This window comes from Balearica regulorum, chromosome W (genome assembly GCF_011004875.1).
Source record: "Balearica regulorum gibbericeps isolate bBalReg1 chromosome W, bBalReg1.pri, whole genome shotgun sequence".
In the NCBI taxonomy this organism is placed as follows: Eukaryota; Metazoa; Chordata; class Aves; order Gruiformes; family Gruidae; genus Balearica; species Balearica regulorum.
Genome location: NC_046219.1, coordinates 27,084,546 through 27,095,243, shown reverse-complemented (window position 1 = coordinate 27,095,243; position 10,698 = coordinate 27,084,546). Strand labels below are relative to the sequence as shown.

The following is a 10,698-nucleotide window of genomic DNA, read 5'->3' as shown; positions in this document are numbered from 1 at the left end:
ACCATGGTGAGGCAGGCTGTTCCCGTGCAGCTCATGGAGGAAGGATGAGGGGGTGTAGAGATTCCACCTGCAGCCCGTGGAGAGAGGAGCCCAGGCCAGAGCAGGTTTGCTGGCAGGACTTGTGACCCTCGTGGGGGACCCACGCTGGAGCAGTCTGGTCCTGAAAGTCTTCACCCCATGGGAGAAACCCACGCTGGCGAAGGTCGTGAAGGACTGTGTCCTGTGAGAGGGACTCCATGTTGGAGCAGGGGAATGATGAGAGGAGTCCTCCCCCTGAGGAGGAAGGGTCGGCAGAAACACCATGTGATGAACTGACTGTAACCCCCATTCCCCATCCCCCTGTGCCGCTGAGGGCAGAGTAGGTAGAGAATTCAGGAGTGAAGTAGAGCCCGGGAAGAAGGGAGGGGTGCGGGAGAAGTTGTTTTAAGATTTGGTTTTCTTTCTCATTGCTCTACTCTGTTTTGCTTGGTAATAAATTAGATTTTTTTTTTCTAAGTTAATTCCATTTTGCCCATGATGGTAATTAGTGAACAATCTCTCCCTGTCTTTATCTCGAGCCACAAGCCTTTCGTTATATTTTTCTCTCCCCTGTCCAGCTGAGGTGGGGAGTAATAGAGCACCTCTGGTGGGCACCTGGCCTCCAGCCAGGGTTAACCCACCACAAATTTTCAAGGAAGAGATAACTTTCTTGAATAATTATCAAGATAAATATCATGTATAGTGGAAGCTGTTTGTGACTGGATAATCAAGGAAATGGTCCTTTTTATAAAAAAAACAAACCTCTGACTTTCTTGATCCACTCTTCCTTGAGACATAAATACACATTAAAGGAAGCCCTTTGACCCAACAGCAACTAGCCATCTCTATGACACTAAGGCAGCTGGTGAGGTCAGAGCCTTAGATGACTTCTATAAAATGCTGCAGCATGAGCCTGACCAGGATTTTCATGATCTAAAACATGTGCAGAAGGCCAATGAAGCCATGACCTTTGATACCTTGCTAATCAGTGAAGAGCTTTTTCTAGCACATGCCTGATGATAGCTTAAATTGGTAGATAGCATCCAGGAGAATGTGGGCACAGTGCACATTTTCTCTGGCCTTCATGTGTCTGGAGGGCAGCTTGGCCAGCTGACGGGGTGGTAGCCATCCTATGCTTTCCTGTTGCTGAGCTCTCTGACCAGGAAGATGAATCTAGCTCTGAAGAGGATTGATAACTTTGTTCCACAGTTCCTTTTCCAAGTCACGTTGAAATGACATTAAAGGTCCTCCCTTCCTAAATCCTGTGTGCAGATGTGCAGTGAGAAGTGATTTAATTGATAATATTTCTTACAGCATAGAGCTCTGCTCGGTATAGTAATAGATATCTGTTCTGTGGTAATGATTATTGGTGTATTGTGAATTGAATGTGACTTTTATTGGTTTGGGTGCTGTTTTTTGTTTGGTTTGTGGGGGTGTTTTTGTGAGTTTTTTTGTTGTTGTTTGGTTTTTTGGGGGTTTTTTAATGAAGTTCTTAAGAATGTAGAGCTAGGTACAGCTGAGGTGGTTTATGTTGATGACTATTAAACAAAAAAGTTTCTTCTTCATCAAGCCATGGTAACGTGGAGAATGATACAGGTCTGGGAGTCATTCTTTCCCTTCTCAGTTCTTCTTAAATATACGCCTGCAACTTGTTACAAAGTGGTTGACTGATAAATGTTTTAATGCTGTTGGGACTTACCATTTCTCAGTTTTGATTTGATTCTGCAGATGGTGGAAGCAGAAGAGAGACGTAACATAGCAGTAGTTGATCTTGCAGTATCTGTGTTTATCTTCCCTTTAGAGCAAGAGACCTTGCTAATTCTGTCACTATAGACTCACTATAATTTCTGATGGACCTACTACACAAGTGTCACATGAGTCACTGATGTAACTGAGGCTTGAGAAAGACTGTCTTTGGTTTTCTTTCATACCTGTCTCCTTTTACAAAAGTAGTATGGAAGTGCTTTCTGAAACACACAGCTTAATGTGTTGCTTTGGCAATCAGCATGATAAGCTAAGGAAAAATGTCTAGTCAGACATAAAAAAATATACATAAATAAATAGAAGCTGATTGAAAGAAACTTTCCAGAGGTTTTGAAGGGGAGCTCAGTGAGAAGAAACTGTAAGAGAAAGCTAGAAAAAAAAGTGTTACAAGGTTTCTCTTTTTTTTACAATGTTTCACCTTGTTTTAACTAAAGCATTTTTTTAAGGTAACCATACTAGTAAGTCAAATCAGTCAAATGGCATGTTTTTAGAATTTTTCCTCTTGAAAACCTCAGAAATCAATTATTAAAAATCTATTCATATACAGTCATGCATTATGATCTTAGTAAACAACAGATTTATGGTTGCTTAAGCACTTGCAAACCATCTACATGTGTTTTATCCAAGTCTACCTGCATAGTCATGTGCTATTTCTTTTATGAGACAAAAGTCCGATTAAGTGTTCAGAAAGAACAAAATTTATGTTAAAAATTAATGATGACAACAGTAAGACGAAACTAAATAGGTTATAAAGATTTACAATAATCGGGGTGGTGGGAGGTGAAGAGAAGGAGAGACAGTATTGAAATTGTCACTTAAAAACATTTAGGGCTTTAGGCAGTAGTATTTAGAAATTTAATGTTTTCAATTGTATTTCTAGAACACTTTTATAACTACTTTGTTCTCTAGCTTAAACTTTTATTTTGACATAAGAATTGGCAAGAAATAACTGTATGTTTGAAAGCAGAAAGTTCCTACTGCTGGAAAAATGACAGCCTTTCAGTCAGAATTAATCGGAGCAGGAGCTCGCTTTAATGTTGAATTTGTTTAGCTTGAAAAATATGATGTAGTTGCCAGCAATAGGAATCAATTTAGCAATCCTGTACCTTATGCGCTGAACAGAAGCAGAGCGCTTGCTGTTGTTACTTTAGTGGAGTATTGTGTTGCCTCATTTATGTTGGTCCAATTCTTAGTGCATATACTCGTACCGCATATCAACAGATACACCAGATATCACAGCAATACTGACCTCATGTCAGGATGGACTGAACAGGCAGGGATTAGCTGTCTGATCTGATAGTGCAAAAATGCTTAGATATGGGTTTAGTGAATAATTTACTCTCAATCTCTGTCAGTTTGATGTCTTCCAGGAGGTGTAAAGATTGCTTAAAAAATATGTTTTCAGCATTTTATTTGTAAACAGTCATCAGACTCAAGTAATTGATAGTTAAATGTGTTTCCTTTAGAAAGTATGCTTCTTCCAACGATTCTGAAGCGAGCTGCTGTGAGTTGGTCCTCTGTCGATCAGCACAGCTTAGAAAAGTCTATCTTAGACAAAGGTAACTGCAGTCGTCAAAGAGCTATAGGCAAAAGAAGAATGGGGGTACTGCAGCATCAGCACTGTTGTGCTAATTCGTAGCTGGGCTGGAAGGAAAAGCTGAAAGTTATTCATTGCCACTCTGTGCTGCTGAAACTATAGTTAAGCTGCTACTTGTGTAAAGGTGATGATAAATCTATGATAAGGTAAGATATATTTACAAAAGTTCTAGGAATATTTTTGGACATAAGTTGGTGGCATGAGGTTCTTTAGTGCCTTTTTGGGAGGTTCTTCTTTAACGCTTACAGCTCCTGTTGAGTTAAGAAGACTGAGTCGCTCTTAAATATAACCAAAACTGACCTTAGTTTGCAAATATAAATTTACCTAGGACAAGTGGTGTCCACACAGAAAATAAAATTTCCTCAGTGGTAAGCTTCCATGCTACTTTTGTGATGTTGGAAAGCAGGAGCAACAAGTTGTTGTGATGGTTCATTCACTGTCGGGGACTCTTCACCTTTCCAGTCCATTACTACCAATGATTTGTCATAAGTTGATGGTGCGCTCTGTACAAACCTCTGCCACTTGGCTCGGATATATTGGACTTCATCGGGGTCTGTGGGTAACTGCACGTTGTCTGGGTCATAATGAACCACCTCCCATGCAGCTAATTCCGTCAGGTACTGGATATCTCTCTCCATGGTGGTCCACTTGCCTGAGTGACATATAACATCTTCACTGAAAGGATACCTTTCCCCTCATACTTGCCAGGAGTCGCCTCCAGAGGCTGAGGGTCTGTGTCTTCTTCCCAATTGCCTTGTCAATGCCCCCTTCCCTAGATAGGGCTCCCAGCTGCTTGGCTTCCCTGCCCTCTAATTCCAGGCTACTGGCCTCCTTATCCCAGCATCAGAGCAGCCAGGTAATAATGTGCTCCCCTGGATGGCAGCTGAAATTTTTTCGCATAACTTGCAGCTCACCCAGGGATAGGGATTGGGTGGTTACCTCTGGTTCTGCCTCTTCCTCCTGGTCTCATGATGGTTCCTTTTCATCTTTATGCTTTACTAAGCAAACTGATTTTTTTTTGGGTGTATTTTATTTCTTCTGTTTGGGGTTGAGAGATACCAGCATGGTTTGGTCTTTTGGTTCAGCTGCATTGCCTGTCACTGGGGTTTGAGTAGCCACAATGTCTGTCACTGGGGTTGGGGTAGCCACAGTGCTTGGTGCTGTATTTTCCCTCTCTTGCCCCTGAGCGCAGTGCCTAATATTGAGCAGTGCTTGGTAGATACTGGCCAGGGCCCAGCATAGTGCGGTGAGTTGTGCTTCACTGGAATAGCCACAGCACTTTCAAATATTCTATCACTTTATCAGGGTCCTGTAGTTGTTCAGGAGTGAAATTCCAAAGCTTTGGGGGTGAGAATGTCTCTAGATACCTGCTCATATTCTCCCATGTCAGCCATGAATATTCAGCCTCGGGGCAGGTGTCTGGGTGGTATTTGTAAAACAATTTTTGTAATACCAAACAGGATTTGAAATACATTCAGGAGACCTAGCAATAGGAACATGCTGGCTTGAACATTCCACGGATAGTCAAAATTCTCAAAAGCTGTTGTAACCAGCCTGAAGGGAAAAGGTGAGCTGAAAGAGCAGCAGAAAGTATTCCTCCCTGTCTTCCCCAGAGATTGAGTGAGATTATTAATCCCTTCTGAGAGATGCCATCTGAGGTATGGGCATGACAGCAAAGCCCAAAACAAATACCAACTTAAGCTCATGACTACTGATGTTATCATATCATAAGTCAATATTACACAGTACAGCAAAATGACAATCCTTATCACCTCTCCCATAGGTAATAAAGACTGCCAAAGGGAATACATACAGCAAGTAAGGATTTACATACCATAGCAATGTGAACAAAGAAACAAAACACCATTGTGACTAGCAACTATTTAACTAATATAAGAAAACCCTATAACAAATTTGATTTAAAACACTCTGGTCAGTTCTGTTGTTATCTCAACCCTTCAAGTCCATGATGGGCACCAAAAACCTCAGTAGTGGTTTAGTCCCAGCCAGCAGCTAAGTACCACGTGGTCACTCGCTCACCCCCCCACACACCCAACCACCCCGCAGTGGGATGGGGATGAGAATCAGAAGAAAAAGGTAAAACTTGTGGGTTTCGATAAGATCAGTTTGCGGGAACTGCAAAACAAGAGGAAAATAACAACAATACGTATAAAAGAATATACAAAGCAGGTGATAACAAAACGCAATTTTCTCACCCCTGGAGCTCAATGCCCATCCCAGAGCAGCAGCTCCTCCTCCGTGGCCAGCTCCCTTTATACACTGAGAATGATTCATATGGTATGTAATACCCCTTTGGCTACTTTGTGTCACCTATCCTGGCTGTGTCCCCTCTCAGCCTCTTGTGAAAATTCACTATATCCCAGCCAAAACCCAGGCCACAGGTTCTTTATGGAACTCCTACTAATGCCAGAATACTTTCTGAACAGGACTGGGCCAGACAGATATCTTAAAATCACGGATGTACTGTATGTGCTTTGGGTGGGAAGCATGTTATTAGTGACAGTAATTCATGTAGAAAGCTTTATCTTAAACTGTCTCTCAAAACCAGGATGTTTTTCGACCTCTAGCTTTAATTTTGGGTGGGAAACATACCTTCCCCTTATCTCTTCATGGCTAGATCCAAATTTTCCTGAATTTTTTATTGATCAGTAAAAAAGAACATTTGCACTAAAAAGATCTGGGATTAATTCTGTAGTGCTTTCAAACAGCTTACCAGTAAAATCCCTGCACCAACAGTACAGCGAAAGAGGTGCTCATGCATTACTGGTACATGAGTGTCTTAATCTTTAATAATTAGTAGATATGGTTGATGATACATATTATTATGCATAAGTTTTCAATATGTTCCTATTCAATACTGATAATTCATAGTGATATACTGGCTTTTGAAGAATTTATTACTTTTTTAAATGAAAAAATCTATCTTGACTATAAAAATATATCACAAAATCATAATATAAAGACTGCATAACTGTTACTGAATTTTTTTTTTTAATTGCAATATTTCCCAAAGTGCACTGTGAAATGAGAATGGTAGAGGCGCAGATCTTGAGTATATGTGTTGTCATTTTGCCGCAGCCGGCAGCTAAGCACCACCCAGCTGCTCACTGACTCCCCCCTGGCTGGATGGAGGAGAGAATCAGAAGAGTAAAAGTGAGAAAACTCATGGATTGAGATAAAGACAGTTTAATAAGTAAAGTAAAAGCTGCGTACACAAGCAAAGCAAAACAAGGAATTCATTCACCACTTCCCATAGGCAAATGTTCAGCAATTTCCAGGAAAGCAGGGCTCCATCATGCCTAATGGTTACTTGGGAAGACAAATGTCATCACTCCGAACATTCCCTGCCCTGCCCCCCTTCCTTCCTCTTCCCCATCCCCTTATATCCTGAGCATGATATCATATGATATGGAATATCCCTTTGGTCAGTTGGGGTCAGCTGTCCTGTCTGTGTCCCCTCCCAATTTCTTGTGCACCCCCACCTACTTGGTAGCAGGGCAGTGTGAGAAGAAGAAAAGGCCTTGATTCTGTGTAAGCTCTGCTCAACAATAACGAAAATATCCGTGTATTTTCAGCACAAATACAAAACATAGCCCCATACCAGCTACTATGAAGAAAATTAACTCTGTCCCAGCCAAAACCAGCACATTGTCCACCCCTTATTCCATACCATTTATCTCATGCTCCAGTCCTACACTATCCAATGCATCCTCATAAACCACCATCACTCTTCCCATCCTTTGATATAATATGCAGATATTATTCCCTTTGTCTATGGACCACCCTTGTAAAATGCCCATAAAGCATCCACAAATGTCCACTGAGTTCATTTAGTCCATGACTTTGGGCTCCATCGCTTTTGATGGTCACTCAGGACAAGAGAGGTGGTGTGATGCGAAGAGTTACTGGGCACCAAAGCCAGCTCAGGTTGGGACACTGCTGCACTTGCAATGCTTCTTGTAGGGCTTGTTCTCCATTGGTTCAGGTGATTTCTGCTACAGTAATTCCTGTAACATGCAACTCAAATCATGGGTTACAACAATTTAAAGGTATTTCCATTACAATCTCCACCCCTGGTCCCTTTGAGTTAGACCATCAAGTTTAGCATTGCAATGAAGTCCGAGTGGAGCCTTATCTATGACCACAGCCTCTCCAGTGGTATACCTGCTGCAGCTTAGACTTATCCACAGCCACAGTTGCTTTGATGTGCACCTGTTCCAGTGTGGCCTTCTCCATGAGCCACAATGCTTTCAGAGATTTACCTGCTCCAGCATCACCTTACTCACAGTCACAGTTCCTTCAGAAGTAAACCTGTTCCAACATGGCCTTAGCCATGTCTGCAGCCCTTCCCAGGGTGTATGTGCTCTCTTGTGGACTCATCCATGGCCCCATGTTTCGAGGTGCTGCAGCATGAACTTATGCGCAGCCACAGATGCTTTGAAGTGTACTTTCTCCACTGTGGACTTATCTGTGGGCCACAGTCCCTTCAGACTGCTGTAGCACAGTCATAACCACACCCGCAGACACTTTGAGATGTACGTGCTATGGCATGGATTTATTCATGGCCACAGATGCTTTGGGGTGTCCTGCTCCCACATGGACTCATCCAGAGGTTACAGTCTCTTTGATTTGAGTTCACACTGGAGCTCAAGCCTGTCCAGGATAGTAGCAGTGCCCTGGCTTTCTGCCAGCCCACGCACACTGCCATTGGTGTTATCAAAAAGTTCCAGGCACAGCAGAGTAAGATACTAAGCAGTACAGCAAGCAGCAAAAGCTAAAAGCAGCCACTAACGACCACTAGACTCTAATATGCAGTAAGACAAGCAAGCCCCATGGCAAGCACAGGAGCGTGCCAATTAATAGTTAAACAACAATAACGTCTATAAATTTGATCTAGCACATTCCAATCAAATCCGTCGCTATCTTGAACCCTTCAAGCCCCACATTGTGTTTTAACCCTGGCCAGCAACTAAGCACCACAGAGCTGCTCACCCCCCTTGGCAGGATGAGGGAGAGAATCAGAAGAGTAAAAGTGAGAAAAGTCATGAGTTGAGATAAAGAGAAGTTAATAAGCAAAAGTCGTGCATGCAAGCAAAGGAAAACAAGAGATTCATTCACTACTTCCCATCAGCATGCAAGTGTTCAGCCATCTCCAGGAAAGCAGGGCTCCATCATACATAATGGTTGCTTGGGAAGACAAACACCATCACGCCAAATGTCCCCATCTTCATTCTTCTTCCCCCAGCGTTATATGCTGAGCATGACATTATATGGTATGGAATATCCCTTTGGTCAGTCGAGGTCAGCTATCCCAGCTGTGTCCCCTCCCCACTTCTTGTGCACCCCCAGCCATCCTGCTGGTAGGGTGATGTGAGAAGCAGAAAAGGCCTTGACTCTGTGTAAGCACTGCTCAACAATAACAAAAACATCCCCGTATTATCAAAACTATTTTCAGCACAAATCGAAAACATAGCCCCATACTATCTTCTACGAAGAATATTAACTCTATCCCAGCCAAAACCAGCACAGGTATATCACTTAAATTCAGGAAACTTCAAGACCATTTAGTATAGTGAATACAGTGTCCTGGTTTTGACTGAGTTAGAGTTAATTTTCTTTCTAGTAGGTGGTACAGTGTTGTGGTTTCGATTTAGTATGAGAATAATGTTGATATAACACCCTGATGGTTTTAGTTGTTGCTAGGTAGTTGTAATGCTTACAGTAAGTCAAGGTCTTTTTAGTTTCCCATGCCTTGACAGATGCACAAGAAACTGGGAGAGCATAGCCAGGACAGTGGACCCAAAATGGCCAAAGGCATATTGCACACCATACATCATTTTGCTCTGTATATAACTGAGACATTGTCCAGGAGGCAGTTTGGCTTGACAACTCACTGAGTATTTGCTTTGATTGGTGGGCAATTGTTTTGTGCATCACTTGTTTTGTATATTCTGTTATTATTATTTTCTGTCCTATTAAACTGCCTTTATCTCAAGCCATAAGTTTTACATTTTTTTTCTCTTTTCCATCCTCTTCCCCATCTCACTGGGGCGGGGGTACTGTGTGGTTTTTTTTTAAACTGCCTGCTGGGTTAAACCATGATACACAGTAAAAATCACAGTAGTTGTTATTATTGTAGCATTGTGAAGAAATTCCTTGTTTGTCAGCAAATGATGGAATGATATTGGAGGGTATTTGTGGTGTGTATTAGAGCACAGAGTGCATGTGTAACCTTTAGGAAAAGTTAAAATTGAAGAAATGTGCTGGAATCTGTGGCCTTTAATAGTTCATCTCAAAATGTTTTAAATATCATCAAAAGGTGAGCAAGGGGAAAAAGACATGCCACTGAAGAGCTCGAGAAGGATGTTCTGTCCATCCTATTCGGTGGTTAAAGTGAACGGACTTCTGGAGACCTTTGCGGCAATTTGACATCGTTGGATTTTGCATCTACCTTGCTGCTTTGACTAAATAAGGAACTTCGAGACTTTAGCAGGCAATCTCATTAGAAATGTTTCATTTTCTAGGGGGGAGACTGGGAGGCCAAATGACCTGGCCTGAATGCCACACATAGTATCAAGATAATAATAGCAATTATTTTTACTCTGAAATTTAACAAAAAAAAATTTGAATTAATCATAACTTTACTGAAGTTTTAAAAGAGAGACTTTGTTGATTTTTAATTATACTTTGATAACCATGAGCAGGGGAAGAAAAATACCTATTGCACATGAACAGTCATAGCAGAGTTTCTTTAAATATAACTTTTTATGGAAGAAAAAAAATGGATTATTTTTCTGGCAAATTATTTCCCATCAGACTGTCAGCCATGAAGTTTTTCTTATCACTTGCAATGAATTTTTCATGAAGAATAAAAGTAAACTCTGTTTTAATTTTTTCACTTCTTTGTATTTCCTGACTCTGGCTGTTGAAGGGAAAAAAAGGTGTGTATAATCGTGTTTTTAACTACTCTTGACCTTCTACTAATTCAACTAATTTTTGGCTCTTGTAAATTAAATACACAGCTCTGCAGCAGGGGATTCAGTGGTTGCTTTTGAAATTGATGTCAACAGGAGTCAAGGATGGAAGAGATCACTGCAAGAAATAAAAAAATAAAGAAAAGATAAATAGCCTTATTTGTATGTATAAATAGTAATTTTGGATTCTTAATGACCCTCATAGTGGGATATAATTATCACTTCAAGCTGGAATTTTCACCCTATATACATCATCTTTCTGAAATTTGCTACACATATTTTTACAGTATTTTCCCTGATGATGATCACTGAGTATTCGTGTAT

At 41.2% G+C, this 10,698-nt stretch overlaps 1 pseudogene; it reads left to right on the top strand.

Moving 5' to 3' along the window:
- Window positions 1-10,675: 10,675 nt before the first annotated feature.
- Window positions 10,676-10,698, top strand: part of LOC142599322 (integrin alpha-1-like) — a 32,641-nt pseudogene continuing 32,618 nt past the window's right edge.